This window comes from Carassius auratus, unplaced genomic scaffold (assembly GCF_003368295.1).
Source record: "Carassius auratus strain Wakin unplaced genomic scaffold, ASM336829v1 scaf_tig00217304, whole genome shotgun sequence".
NCBI lineage: Eukaryota > Metazoa > Chordata > Actinopteri > Cypriniformes > Cyprinidae > Carassius > Carassius auratus.
This window is the reverse complement of record NW_020528990.1, coordinates 257,891-274,481: the sequence shown is the minus strand read 5'-3', so window position 1 is coordinate 274,481 and position 16,591 is coordinate 257,891.

Sequence of the window (16,591 nt, the reverse complement as noted above, 5' to 3'; positions counted from 1 at the left end):
TTTACTGTGTTTTATGTCAACATCAATGATATCTTTATCTGCTGCTCTTTTGGCCCATACATCAGCCAGCTCATTCCAATCCACCCCTACAGCCCCTTTCACACTGCACGTCGGACCCGCAATATTCCCGTAACATTGCCTGGTCGCCTTCTGTGTGAAAGCAACCACGTCCCGGAATTGATTACCGAATTGAACCCCAGTCGGGGACCTAGTAACATTGCGGTAAACGATCCGGAACGAGCGCTGTGTGAACAAAAGCCAGATCTAATTCCGTATCGAAGTGATGACACGCGTTATCGCGCGACTCTTTTACCGGCTGTTTTGAAGGAAGATCAACATTCGCGACAAAAACATATGTGCAAACTGTAATGAAGCAGAGATCAGTTAGTTCCTCACTTTCCGCGCTGACGCCGAGATCGTTTGCTTGCTTCAGTTAAAGTATAACGTGCCAAGCGTTGTCGACTCGTACATTACACGTCACGCGCTGATGTCACGTGTCGTTATGGGATCTTCAAGGGTTGTGTGTGAAAGCACGCACATATACCGGGTCATCACTGGCAGTGTGAAAGTGCCAAATCTAGCGACCAGGGAACAATTACAGGAACACTTTACCCCTGTATTTGCCGGAATGGCAGTGTGAAAGGGGCTTATGTGTGCTGGAATCCATAAGAAGGAAAACATTTTACCCGCCTTTTGCAACCCACTCGCTAACTGCAATACTTCAAGCAGAATGTCTTTCCTGGACCCTGAATGGGAATTCTTGATACTTAAAATAGCAGAACTGGAATCAGAAGCTATGACAGATAGTCTATTCCCCCCATTACTTTCTACCCATAACAGGGCAAGCCATATAGCTACAAGCTCTGCCGTATATACTGCCAAATCATCACTTAGCCTATTTCCTACAGCCAAACCCAGCTCAGGCACCACATGAGCCACTCCCACTCTTTTATCTGATCTTTTAGATGCATCTGTAAAAATAATCCTGTCATTTCTGTAGTTTTCTGTTGTATATCTATTAACTATCCCCTTATCTACTCCACATACCTGCTTTTCTTCCAGCAGCCCTAAGTCCACTTTTAATTCCTCAAAAGTCCACGGGGGAACTGTAGAGTATGGTACTGTCATACAGATATTAAGAGCACTTAAACCCATACACTCAACTTTTTGTTCAGTACCCCACCCAAAGCTTTTTACTTTTTTATTTAATCGCTCTTGACAATTTCTTAGGGTTATGTGAGCAATATGATCCTCTCTATGACCTTTAAGATTATCCCAGTACACTAGGGCCAGTTGATCTTTTCTAAGGGTGTACTCACACTAGGCACAGTTGCCATGAAGCGGACCCGAGTACGATTGTCCCCCCTCCCCACTCCCCCTCTGGCCTGCACTCACATATAGGGTTTCAGCATTCGTGCTGGAGCACCCTTACGTCATTATGGTGCGACGGTTTCAGGATAAACAGGAAGAGCGACGCTCTATGAACACAATGGAGTGCATCGCTCTGTTTTCTTTGTGAATAATTTTGTGTCATTTGGTCCACAGCCCTCTTTTTTCACGTAATCGTGCTGCTCGTTTTAGGATGTTTGCAAGGTACCAGCTGAAGTGCAGCAAGGACTTTGCAGTTTTTTAGTTTTTATGCGTTTTGCACCTCTGCCGTAGACCAAAGCGACCCTTTCCCTGCCATGTTGGTTTTGGAGCGTCGCAAAACCGTGACGCAACGCGTCCTTTTCCATGCTCCTGCACAGTTAGCGCTCACACTGCATGCGAACCGCACCCGAGTCCAACTGAACCGTGCCCTGGCCCACCTCTTCCAAGCTTTGGTGGTCAAACGCACTTGGGCACGGTTCAAACTGGCTAGTGTGAGTACACCCTTAAATTCAAGGGCATCTCCCCCACCTCCACTTGGATGGCTGCCACCGGAGAGGACTTGACTGCTCCACTGCAAATTCTCAAGGCTTGGTTTTGCATTACATCCAGTTTATGTAACAATGACTTGGAGGCTGATCCATATGCTACACTCCCATAATCGAATACTGACCTCATTAAACCAGTGTAAATTGTTCTCAAAGCTGCACGAGACGCACCCCACTCAACCCCACACAAGCACCTCATCACATTTAGAATTTTCTTACATTTATCAACAATCTTCTGGATATGGAAGGCCCACGTCAACTTCTTGTCAAACCATACACCCAAGTAACTTAAAAACCTCTACTCTTTCCAGCTCTTTTCCTGACAAGCTAATCTTAAATTCCGGTCTTATACTCCCCTTAGAAAAGAACATAACTTTTGTTTTTTCTGCTGATATCCTAAATCCCCATTGAACTGCCCATTTCTGAACTTCATTTACTGCTTTCTGAATTTCCTTTACTATGAATTCCACATTCCTCCCTTTCTTCCACATGGCAACTGAACTTTTTCCTCTGAGGTTTAATTTTTCAAACAAACGGATGTGTTAAGCGCCTCCCGTTGGACTGGAGCGAAGCGACGGGACCCTCTTGTCAGTTCGTCGTCATTTGGTTGCTAAATGAATGGATTAAAAAAAAAATATATATAATTACTTAAAATTACATTTTTGTCTAATTGTGTCTTATTTTCAATCACTTTCCTTCCGTCAGCGTGGTGTTTAATACAAATAAATGGATATAAATAAACACAATCTAAAGAACATTTCCTGCCACTATCATTTGATTGAATTTGCTTTGTGTTTGATGAGAAATAAAATAAAAAGCTGAAGAGGTTTTCTGAAGACGAAGATTAGGTGTTTATTTATCAGTGTCTTTGCTATCACAACTATAAACTGACAGACAGTGATTAACCTCAATCAATAGACATTTGAATTGACAGGCGAACAAAATCAACTTTTCTGTAGAGTTGCTTTGTAACGATTTGTATTGTAAAAAGCACTATACAAATAAACTCGAACCTAATTTTGTAAATGAAGCCAATTACATTTGCATTAAGCAGATATTGCACTTGTCTATAATTTAAATTAATAGCTTACTTTTACAAACTGGGCCTTCCATGAACAAAAATTAGTTTTGCCTGTTTGTCATGATAAGAGGTAAATCCAGCCCTGCTTTAGAAAGACACTGAAGTGTATTTAGTGCTTATAAATGGGTCCTATTCTCTCTTTTACAAAGTCTAGAACAGGCTCTCATACTAGGATGTTCGAAAAACATTATTTTTTCATATATTTTGCATTATTACCAAACCTCTCTCCCCAGTCTGGCATGAACGGCTTGAATATTTCCTGCTTCAAATAAAGGTCCCCCTTTTGAAATATGAAATGTGCTGTGATTGGTAAGCTGGGCCTTCAGCGGTCCCTTGGACCTCCGGACCCTCGGTGTCACCCTGATTCTGCGACTGCTCTGCTCCATCTTGGGCTCCTCACCCGACGGCGCAGTCTCCATCTGTCGGCCCCCTGGTGTTGTCGTCTTCTCCTCCACCATGGCTCATCCCGCCATCGACTCCACAGTGGATCTTCATCCTGGCTGGTCTCTGGAGCACCATCTGGCTCCTCCTGCTCCGGGCTCCTCCCTGGCTCCTCCCTCCATCCACTCCACCCTGTTTCCATGCTCCATGCTCCCTCTTTGGCTGCCCCTTGCCTGCCCCATGCCCGCCTCCAGAACCCCCACCCTCCCTCCGCTGGTATTCCTCTTGCAGTGCGCGGACGCACCGTTCCGGGAGGGGGCGAACTGTTACATACATAGAGTTTGAGTTCCCTTAATTGGTCTTTTTCCTGTTCCTGTTCTTGTTTGGTTGATTTGATTAATGGAGTGGCTCTCTCCATTTCCCTGATTACCTCCCGTGTTCTTAAATACCCTGTCTTTTTAGTTCCTCCTCCTCCGTGATTACGTTTGTATATTGTGTTATGTTGGATGTGCCCTTATTCTCCTGCGATTATTAAAAGTACCCTTTTGTATATCATCTTCCTCATGCGCCCTTCATTACACACCAGCTAACCCGTAACAACATTATATTAATATATCATTATTTTAATATAATTAATAACAATATTATTAATATGAAATAATTTATTTGAATTATTGTGGAATTATTTGGGCAGATTTCAGTACAGAACATTGGGATTCACAAGAAAAATATATAGGTATAAAAATTATTTCTGCTGCATTTTGTATTATATTTCATTTTCATATAAATGCACTGTGTAAAGTTCTGTACAACGGAAGCATTATGTATTAAAAACATCTCACTATAATTTATAAATGACAGTGTATATAAAAATGAAAGGGTAAATGAATGTTTTCAGTGTGTGTACAGTATTCACTCTTACAAATGTCTGGCTGAATGAAAAATAAATGTCTTTCTTTTATACATGGAGGTCCTTGTACAAGCAGTTCACCAGGGTCTTCACAAAGATATTTTTCCTATCACTAAAAACAGCCATCATCACATCTGTGAACATCTGTTGTAACCAAACCCAGTTTTGGACCCAAAAGCAGAACACAGACTAAAAATTATGCAAATAAAATTAGTTTATTCCCAAAAGGCAAGCAGCACAATCCATCTCTTCTTTGTGGATGAAGATTATTAGAAGATATGGGCTTGAAACCAAACAGGCCAGAGATATGTTGGTAGAGCAGAGAGATTAGTTTGTTGAACGGGCGTAGCAGGCAGAATGCAGGATGAATGCAGGTGGAGTGAGGTCTAAAGCACAAAAAAAAAGAAAAGAAAAACACAGAATTAGAACTCCATAAAAACATGACCCAAACACTGGAGTGGTCCAAAAACACCGGGAGGCTTTAGCTCATTACCACATAAGCAGGCTGGACGATCTGGCAGAAAATGACTAAAGAACTGTTAACCTGACCCCACATTATGAGACTCAGAGCTGAAAGTGCTCTACCTAACTTAAAAGTATAACATTGTCCTACTTCAGTGTGTTACAAACATAATTTTGGTGTCTTTGGAAAGAAGACCCTTTGGGCTTTACTTTTTATCAACCAGATTTTTTTAATGCTCAAAAATATTAAAAGTTAAAGATACTGAAGTAACCTTAATTTTTTTTTTAACACAATTAAATATTTTTTTTAATTTGATATAAAAATACATGAAATCAGTTCTGGAGCAATCTAGAAAAGTAAAGGGTTGAAAGTCAAATGTCCCATGAGCTTCTATTTCAAATCTGAATAAGATATCATGAAAAATTAGACTCCTGCAAATATTTTTAATAGATTGTCTACACCCCCCAACCCAGTTGGGAGCTGGGTCTATGCGAGCTATAATGACTTTCACCTTGATATTTTATATAAACGACTGACTGAGGCCAGCCTAAAAAGATGCTCAGGACAGTTGACGGGCCACTGCTGCGCATCGTCACGAAAGCTTATCACATGCCTTACCGCTGGTCGATTTTAACATTAAAGCATCCAAACACAAGACACGGAAAGGCTGAACAGAGTAACGTTAGGTGATTACTGGTGTTCGGTGTGCACGAGAGAGAGAGAGATAGAGAGAGACAGACGCGTATCACGGACAGCGACACTGAACCGAGCTCTCTTCTGCGAAGAGAAAGGCGTCTCAAAACACTTGAACATCGAATTAGCTTATTTTTGCTCTTGTGCCGACAAATACATACAAAATATGTCAAAATATCCACCTTGGAAATTATGCTAGAAAAAAAACTGTAAGTTATTTCTTATGTAAACGTAAACAGTTAAGGGAATAAATGGGATGAGTATTATATTGGATGCGTTCATCTTCTCTTAAAGTGACAGCGCCTTATTTAGCTACTGGCTGCTGTAATGTTAATCCAAGAAAATGAAAGAAAATCACTCACTGCTCTTGACTGAATTAGTTTGTAGTTTTAACAGTCAAACCAAAAATTATTCAGACACCAGATATAATTTGATATATATAGCAAAACTGTAATAATGTGAGAAATGTTGAGGGTGTCTGATTGGTGTCAGACACAGACGAGGACACAGAGGATTCAGTGAAACAGTATTTAATGAGAATCAGAGGTTTCAGACACAGGTGAATCTTGACACGTGGAGGACACAGAAACAACACAACTTTCCTTAAGGTGAGTGGTGGTGCAGACGGTGACTCAGACGATGGTAGTAGAAGTTCCGATGAGGATGAAGAGGGGAAGGTAGATCAGGTAGGTAGATTAATGTCGTTCAGGTAAGTGAGGAGATCGGTGCAAGACCAGACACTGAGTGATGGTGACTGGTGGCTTTATATGTGGTGCTGGTGATGATGCACAGGTGTTTAGAATTCAGGTGATTGGGGACGAGTGGGTGTGGCATAAGTGTCCGATCCTGGGAGTGTAGCAGGTGTGGTTGTGACAATTGGTAGGTTTGATTGTATATTTCATTTATACATTGAAGATTATCCAGTACTATTTTAAATATAATTATTTGGTTTCTGTACCTTGACACCTACAAACTTGAAAAAAAAAAACTTAAACAGGCGTGTGAAACAGGCGTAATGTTATTTGCACCTTGTGCAATGTGGAATTAGTTTACAGCTTTTTCAAGCACTTTGTGATGCATTTTGGAAACAGGAGATGAGACGCTTTTCTAATGCACCACCTAGCTTCATAAACCCCTTCTGAAAGACTTACTGTTTGTCAATTTTATTTGGGTAACACACATATTTTGAATGCTTTCGGCAGAATTCGAATGAGCCATTTTAATCTAGATTAATCTAGATTAATTTCAAGATCACAGTGAGATTAATCTAGATTAAAAAAATTAATCTATGCCCACCACTAGTTTTTATACATGTGAGAGTTTGTTTTATGTTGAATGTGAATGTATCTGCATGATTACCTTCTGTTTGAGTGCAAATCAGCTCGCTATTACTGTATGATCACTGCTATCAAAGTGAACGCGTCTATTTGAATTAAATTCAAGTTTATTTGTATTGTGCTTTTTACAATACAAATCGTTGCAAAGCAACTTTACAGAAAATTACGTTTCTACAATATTTAGTAGTAGCTTATAAGTGATGGCAGTCAGTTTGTGCACGTATGACAGGATTTTTCAGAAAAATTAATACAAGACGTAGTCAGCCAGACGAACATTATTAACAGCAATTATTATATGATGCAGTCACACTAATTTTTGGCCCTACAGATAAAAGTAATACATTTTTTGAATCTGTAAACGTTTATTTGTATGAACTCAGAATAACAACGAAACTCTGTGTCTGAAAAAAAAAATCTATAGATAGTGAAATGTCTACATTCAAATTTAATATATATATATATATATATATATATATATATATATATATATATATATATATATATATATATATATACACACACACACATTTTGTGGCGAGGTGAAGGATGACTCGAGGATGAAGGCAAGTTCCCCGAAGGGTGGATTTTATTAAAGGCGGGGTGGTGAAATTGCGTTAATGTGAGGCAGCTTGGTGCTTGGTGCACGGCTTCCTCATTAGTTGGTGCACTGGTGCAGTGTTGGTCCGTGCTCTCTTGTGTGCGGTGGGGCTGGCGGTCACACGCTGCTCTCTGTAGGCACAATGAAAGAAGGGGTTAGCCGAGTCTTGCAGAGACATCATTTACCTCTGCGTTCGTTTGCCGGGTTTAAATAACCAGAGCTTGATGGTGTGGCCGCTCAGCCCGTGGTGAGCAGGTGCAGGTGTGCCTGCTCCGTTTCCAGGCAACGCTGACAAGAGTTTGGGACACGTGTCACCCCCCCACCCCCAAGCGTCAGCCTGTTCCTATGGAGAAGCGGGGAGACTGGGGGAGGGCGGGGAGTGGACCCTGACAGACATGCGAAAGCTGCCCAAATCCGAGAGAGTCCGTCGGCGTTGGCGTTGGCCATCCCCGCTCTGTGTTGCACGGTGAAGTTGGAGTCCTGAAGCGTGAGGAACCACCGCGTCACCCTGGCATTCATCTACTTGGCCCGGGCCATCCACTGTAGGACTGTGGGCGGGTATGAGGGTGAAGTGGCGGCTTGGGAGGTAATACCTGAGCTCTAGGACTGCCCACTTGATGGCCAATGCTTCCCTCTCCACTATGGTGTACCGTTGCTCCGCAGGGGTCAGCTTTCGGCTTATGTATATCACCGGGTGTTCTTCACAGTCATGGTCCTGCGATAGAACGGCTCCCAACCCGGTATTGGATGCATCCGTCTGCAGCAGGAATGGGAGGTTGAAGTCGGGGGCTCAGAGGACCATCTCCGTCGTGAGGGCTGCCTTTATCCGGTGGAACACCACTTCCGTCTCGGGGGTCCACGGGACCTTCTCTGACTCCCCTTCCTGGTCAGGTCTGTCAGGGGAGAAGCTAAGGAGAAAAAGTTAGGGATAAAGCAGCGGTAGTAACCCACCAACCCCAAAAAGGCCCGTACCTGCATCTTGTAGGTGGGCCGCGGCGCGGAAGGATAGCTACATAGGTATGTAGCTTCGGCGAGGGCCAGATGACATTTCCGGGGGTTGGCAGTCAGGCTAGGCCAGCGTAGTTCCATCAGCACCCTCCGAAGCCACTCGAGATGGTCCTCCCAAGTCTCGGAATGAATGACATCGTCGTCGAGGTAGGTCAACGCATAAGCTTGGTGCAGTCGGAGGAGGACGTCCATCAATCATTGGAAAGTGGCCGGGGCCCCGTATAGGCCGAAGGAAAGGACCCAGTTCTGCTAGTGGTCACTTGGGGTAGAGAAGGCTGACTTTGGTTTGGCCTGTTCCTTTAAGGGGACCTGCCAGTAGCCCTTGGGGAGGTCGAGAGTCGAGATTAAACGGGCCCATCCCAAGCGGTCCAACAACTCGTCAACATGGGGCATTGGGTAGCAGTCAAATTCTGAGATTTCGTTCAGGCGGCGGAAGTCGTTACAGAAGCGGAGGGTGCCATAGGGCTTTGGAACCATGAAGATGGGGCTGGACCATGGGCTGTGTGTCGTGCTCCAAGATGTGGGTCCGCCCAGGCTGGGGGGAGAACTAATCCGGAAACTGACTGACCAGGTGCGGCAGCTCCGACTTCTGGGCAGCAGAGAGTTGGGGATCCATATCAACAACCACGGGAGGCGAGCTGCTATAGGCCGGAGAACTGGTGCCTGGTCCCAATCCAGAACTTGCAGATGTCTGCCATTTTCCGTGACATGAATGGGGTGCCCTGGTCAGTCAGAATCTTGGAGGGGATGCCGACCTGACTGAATTGGAGGAACAGTTCCTGGGCAATGGCCTTCGTGGTGGCTTTACGGAGGGGGATGGCCTCAGGGTAGCAGGTGGCATAATCCATGATGACAAGGATGTGTTCATGCCCCCGGGCGGGCTTTGGCAGTGGCCCCACCAAATCCATCCCAATCCTGCTCAAAGGGCACCTCAATGATGAGCAGCGATATCAGCGGGCTGGGGGGAGAGGTCCGAGGCAATGTCTGTTGGACAGGCCTGGCAGAACTGTCGGCCAGTGGAATCGGTCGCGGAGGCGCTGGATCATGTTCTGAGCCCCCAGGTGGCCTGCCATCGGATGTACATGGGCTATTTCGATCACTGCCCCCGTCTTGCTGCGCGGGACGACCAGCAGGGTTTTTTTCCTCCGCCCTCTGCTGTGCGATAGAGCAGGCCATTGTTCACTATGAAGTGCGGCATTGGGTGACCTTGATGGGGCGCAGGTGTGGCCGCTCAGCCCGTTTCCAGAGCGACGCTGACGAGAGCTATATATATATATATATATATATATATATATATATATATATATTTTTTTTTTTTTTTTCAAACAGTTTGTTTTCGAGAAGCCTATGCAAAACTAAAAGATTATGCCTGAAACTAGTAGGCAGGGGAGCTCCAGGAAGCAGACCTATTGAGCAGTCATAGGGACAGTGTGGTGGCAAGGTCAGGGCCTTATCCTTACTGAAGACATCACCAAGATCATGGTATTCAGAAGGAATAATAGACAGATCAAGGGGTTCTGGGATGGAAAGCACTACTGCAGCCTTAGCTGGTTGAAGGAGGAATGGCAGGGTAATCTACAATTCATCACCCTTCCTGAAGACCAGTCAATGTGGATTATGAAGTCTCAACCATGTGAGTCCTAAAACCAGAGAAGTTGGTGAAAAATAATATTAAGTTGGATGTACTCACGATGATAATCACAAAGAACCAGAAGTAGAGGAACAGTACGGTGAGTGATCTGTGCCAGGAATTTTCCATTTAAGGCATTAACTGAAATGGGTGAGTCCAATGGCACGGTGTGAATTCCAACCTGGGAAGCTAACTTTTCATCAAGGAAACTGTCATCAGCCCCAGAATCTACCGGAGCTAACAAAGAGAAAACTGCTGGTAAATACACAAACTTGCTTGTAACTGCAACCGACAAGAAGACACAGAGGAAAAGTTAGTTTGGTTCAACAGTAACCCCTCATCTACTGGCAAGCCCTTTCTTGTGGCAAGGAAATTGGCAAGATTACAACAATAAATGCATTCACCTGGCTTTAATCTCCTAAAATGCTCAGCCGGTGTAAAATGAGCCCTACCCAACTGCATAGGTTCATCTTCTGGTGTAAAGTTTGTGGGAGCAGATGGACTGGGTGGTAATTAGGGTGGTGGAGTGAGAAACGGTTGAGGAGTTAGAATGCCTGACCCTTTCTCTGCGGCGTTCTCTGAGACTGTTATCTAGAATTAAGGAAATAGAATCAAGAGAATCTAGAGTCTCACATCTGTCTTTAACAGCCAGTTCATCTTTAATCTGATCATTGAGTCCATTAAGAAACACCTCCTGCAGAGAAATATCATTCCATCCAGACTCTGCAGCCATGAGGTGAAACTCCACAGAATACTCCGCCACACTTCGGGAACCCTGGTGCAGAGATACCAAACGCTTGCCTGTTTCCTTTACATGAAGCGGACTGTCAAAAAAACTTATTTAATTCAGCTGTGAAAGAAAAAGAATTAAATTGAGCACTCTGATGATCCCAAACAGCTGTGGCCCATGCTAATGCATTTCCTCGCAAAAGTTCCAAAATAAATATCTTGGACTGATCAGTAGAATATACAGAGGCCGCTGACTAAACACAACAGAAAACTGAAGCTAAAAGGACTTACATTTTCCCAAGTCACCAGAATATGAGTCTCACGTAAAGGATAGGCAGTCTGAGAAGGTGCTAATGGTGGGGCTGCAGAAGCGGGCTGACCACTGGTAGACCACTAAGCAAGAAGATAAGAGATTTCATTTAGTTTATTACAAATTTCATTGCTGGCTTCATTGCTTTCTGTGAGATTTCGAAGTTGAAGGTCATGCTGTCCCAAAAGTGCACCTTGACCAGAGAGAGTTTTGTGAACTGAATCGGTTTCTGCTGGGTCCATGATTTGGCCATATTGTTCTGTTGTAACCAAACCAGATTTAGACCTAAAAGCAGAACAAAAGTTTATGCAAATAAAATTAGTTTATTCCCAAAAGTCAAGCAACACAATCCATCTCTCCTTTGCTGTTGAAGATTGTTAGAAGATATGCACTGGAAACCAAACAGGCCAGAGATATGTTGGTAGAGCCGAGAGATTAGTTTGTTGAACAGGTGTAGCAGGCAGAATGCAGGATAAATGCAGGTGGATTGAGGTCTAAAGCACAAAAAAAAAACAGAATTAGAACTCCAACAAAAAACATGACCCAAACCACTGGTCCAAAGGCACGGGGAGGCTTTAGCTCAATACCACATAAGCAGAACGAACGAACTGGCAGAAAATGACTGAAGACCCAGAGTTTAAATACTGTAGGCAGATGAGTTGATGGCAGCAAGTGATTCACATTCAGCAATCAGCCACAGATATCCAAAGTGCATATACACGCCCCGGGATACACTAACTCACAAACACACAAGCACAAACAGACAAAAAGGAAAAAACACAGCTGGCAAAAAATCCAAATCCCTGGAAACATCATCCCTGTTCTTATAGAAGCAGCCACCAATAACAGTGAATGATTGCAGTCCGGTTTCACTAACAGCAGTAATCATGAAATGCTCAGTGTAAGGGAAACAGGTCAATTTAGCTCAAAGGGAATCATTTAAGATTTTAAAGGGAATTTGAACAGAATCACTGTTTCACGGCTGATCACTGAGACGCCCTGCGATTCACTGAACGAGCCATTTTAACATCAAATCTGAGCTGGATATTAATATCCAAAGTATAGTGAAAACACTATCAATTAGCACAGTAACAAGATCGGCAGTTTAAGACATTAACTTGTAAGCAAAAACACAAGATACTTCTCTTTTCAATATGAATAAGGCTTTCTTACATAAATCTAAGACATATAAACTAATCTAACACATAAACGCACGCACTCACACATTCACACAAGTTGCAGGAAGATTGAAGGTTAAGGGAAAGAAGAGTTTAAGAGAATGGAAATATGGAATCCCAAATGTACAGCCATACGTTTAATAGCATAGACATGAACAGCCATCAATCACTTAATTAACCTTCGCATTGAGTTCCTCAATGAAGTTAAAATTATATTAGATACACCAGCACAAATGTCTGAAGGTACATTGCCTGTGTAAAGTTGTCGCTGATTGGCTGGAAGTTCAGTAGTCGTTGAAGTGACGTCTTGGGAAGGCCCGTGGTGGGGCGTTGGCTGAAGGTGCAGAGTTGTGTGCGCTGGTTGAGGTTGAACGCGCAGACGAGGTCAGACGGCATTATAAAACTTAACTCAGAACATGAAACTCTCAAACAGAAAAGAAAAGAAATAAAGTTTGACGAGACTAGGTTGTGTTTCTTCTTATCGTAGCTAAGTAGCAGCAGGCGTGCAGACTGAAGCACGCTGGAACCGCGCTCAAAAACAGTGATGACAAACAGCATGGCTAAAAGCTAAAGCTAAGAAGCAAAGCTAAAAGCTGGCATGACTGATAGGCAGTTCTGGCACTGGTGGTGGAGATGATGGCGATGGCGCTGGTGGTTGAGATGATGGCGATGGCACTAGTGGTGGAGATGATGGCAATGGCACTGATTTTAATATTCACATTGATAATACAAATGATGCATTAGGACTTGTGTTTACTGACCTAATAAACTCTATAGGCGTCAAGCAAAATGTCACCAGTCCCACTCATCATTTTAATCGTATGCTAGATTTATTTATATCACATGGAATCGAACTTACTGATATAGATATCGTACCTCAAAGTCATGATGTTACTGACCATTTCCTTGTATCATACATGCTGCATATCATCAAATCGCATCATGGCATCATCGCACCAAAAGATAAACAGCAGTGCTTTACAACTATAGGACAGGAAGAGCTAAACTTATCACTATACCTAAACCGACAACATGTTTATTAGATCCTGTACCCACTAAAACTGAAAGAGTTGTTACCTGTAGCAGAAGAACCGATTCTCAACATTATTAACTTGGCGTTATCTTTAAATCATGTCCCAAAACCATTCAAGCTGGCGGTTATTAAGGCTCTTAATTAAGAAACCACAACTAGATCCTAATGAACTGGCAAATTATAGGCCCATTTCAAATCTTCCAATTATGTCTAAAATTTTAGAAAAACTTGTGTCTGCTCAGTTGAGCTCCTTCCTGCAAAAAATCCTTATGAATAATTTCAGTCAGGTTTCAGGCCCCACCATAGCACAGAAACTGCTCTTGTTAAAATTACAAATTACTTTCTACTTGCATCAGATCAAGGCTGCATCTCTTTGCTAGTTTTACTTGATCTTAGTGCTGCTAAAACTCTAAGATGTTTTAGATCCTACCTGTCGCTAACATTTTGTTTATTTAAATGGGGAGTCATCTCATTTATCAGCAGTATAATATGGAGTGCCACAAGAATCTGTCCTAGGTCCTCTTTTATTTTCAATATACATGTTGCCCCTTGGTAATATTATCAGAAAATACAGGATTAGTTTCCACTCTTATGTTGATGATACTCAACTATATATCTCAACTAGACCAGATGAAACTTATAAATTTTCTAAGCTAACGGAGTATGTTAAAAATGTTAAAGATTGGATGACCAATAATTTTCTCCTATTAAATTTGTATAAGACATTACATATTGTGATATTACTTACTGGACCAAAAACAGTACACAGAATCTAGTACATTAGTTGGCAACTGCCTGGACAGATGTAATATTACTTCCTCTACAGTCAAAAATCTGGGTGTTATATTAACCAGCAACTTGACTTTTGAAAACCATATGTCCCATGTAACAAAAACAGCATTTTTCCATCTTAGAAACTTTGCCAAGCTACGAAATATGCAACCTGTTTCTAATGCAGAAAAACTAGCTCATACATTCATTGTAACGCACTTCTTGGTGGTTGTAACTTGTTGAACTGTCATACAACAGACACGGAAAAGAAGACAATGCTTAATAAAGTCGTACTTTTTGCTATTTTTGGACCAAAATGATGCTTCAAAAAATTCTAACTGACCCTCTGATGTCATGTGGACTACTTTGATGATGTTTTTTGACACTCAAGTAGAGACCTGCATTCCTGCCGGAGTACCGCGGGACCCAACGCAACCGAGTGCGTCGTGGGACAATATTTGATTGATGAATGCAGACGCGGGTAATTATTGTGTGCGAGTTGCGGGAAAATAAAGTTATTTGCGGGACTCCCGCAAAGTGGAAATATCTAGCAAAATAAAATTACTAAAAACTGATAAACCTTTATTTATAATAGACTAGAATAAAATAAAATAGACTTTGCGGAATGGGAGGATGCTGATGAAACCATGGACAGCGACGTGTAATTCCATTCTGAAATAGCGAGAGATCCAGAGGTGGAGAAGGTGATATCAAAAGTTTCGGAGATTAAGCAAAGTAACACGACTTCTTTGCATTCCAGCTCCCAGCGCACCATTGGAGAGGGCTTTCAGTAATTGCAGTCGCATAAGTGGGCAGAGACGGATTCATCTGAAGCCCTCATCAAGGAACGACATGCTATTCCCCTTACGAAAATTAACCATGGTTTCACTACAAATAAAACCAAAAAACCATGGTTACTATAGTTAAATCATGGTAACCACAAAAGAACCTTGGTTTTGCTATATTAACCATAGTTTAACCATGGTATTTGTAGTAAATCTGTGGTTATACAAATGGTGGTCAACACGCCAAAAAACCATGGGTTACTACAGTTTTACTATGAAAAAACCATGGTTATTTTTCGTAAGGGTCCTGCACGGACTACATTAGTAGTTGTAGTCTACAATATATATATATTTTAATTCCGTTTATTTTTAATTATTTATTTATTTTCCTAAATATTTAAAATTGGTCTATTTTGTTATTGAGGAAAAATGTTTGAAGAAAAGAAGGCATTCTTAAGCAGTATAGGCTAATTTTCCTTTGACAGGGTTCCTACACAATTTTCATTGGTAACACTTTAGAATAAGGTTCTATTAGTTAATGTTAGTTCATGTATTAATTAACATGAACAAACAATGAATAATACATTTATTACTGTATTTATTCATCTTCGTTAATGTTAGTTAATGAAAATACAGTTATTCATTGTTAGTTCATGGTAATTCACAGTGCATTAACTAATGTTAACAAGCACAACTTTTGATTTAAATAATGCATTAGTAAATGTTGAAATTAACATGAACTAAGACTTATAAATGCATTAGAAGGATTGTTCTTGCTTAGTTCATGTTAACAAAAGTAGTTAACTAACCTTAACTAATGGAACCTTATTCTAAAGTGTTACCTTTTCATTTCAAAATTCCATACTTTTTCAGACTCAAATTTCCAGACTTCCCTATAGATTTTTCCGACCATATTTGAATTGTTCTGATAAATTGTCTTAAAATTCAACTGCTAACAAGTATGTTACATTCTAAACATTTAGTATTGGCATTTTTGCCTTTTATTGGAATAGGAAAGTGGCTAGACAGGAAGTAAGGTGGGAGAGAGAGGGGGCGGGATTGGAAAAAGTCCATGAGCCAAGACTCGAACTCGGGTCTCCCGAAGCACAACAGCGCTACATGGCGACGCGCTTACCCACAATTCTATTGGGGTCGACAAGTATGTTACACTCTGAGTCAAAACCTCTATGTAGGCTATCATGTTAAATTTGTAAATTTCTAAATTGTACAGCACAGCATTTTATTAAAACTGCAATGCTAAATCAGAGCAATGTTATTCATATTTGTAATTTTGTACATTTAAATATCTGTAAACCCCTACAGAAACAGAAGGGATGTTCATGTTCAATTAACCAGAAAATTAGAAAATAGAGCTAAAGTCACTTGGCAATGCTTAATTGGCTGTTAGGTACAGCAAACTTGTAAAGACTGTTTAAGCTATAGGCTAATTATAAATAAAATATTTAGAAATCCTATATCAAAATATTGCCTTTTGTGACCTTAACAATTAAAATGCTAAATCAGTCACAATTTTTTTAAAGGGTTATTCATTTAAATGAAATTTCTATCATTTACTTACCCTCATGTCATTCTCAACTAATAAGACTTTTGTTAATTTTGGAAATCTTGGACACGTTAAGATATTTAAAGGATTAGTTCACCTCAAAATGAAAATGTCCTAATCATTCACTCAACCCAATGCCATCCAAGATGCCATCTGAAGAAAGAAAGACATGGATATCTTGGCATTGAGGTGAGTAAATGATTA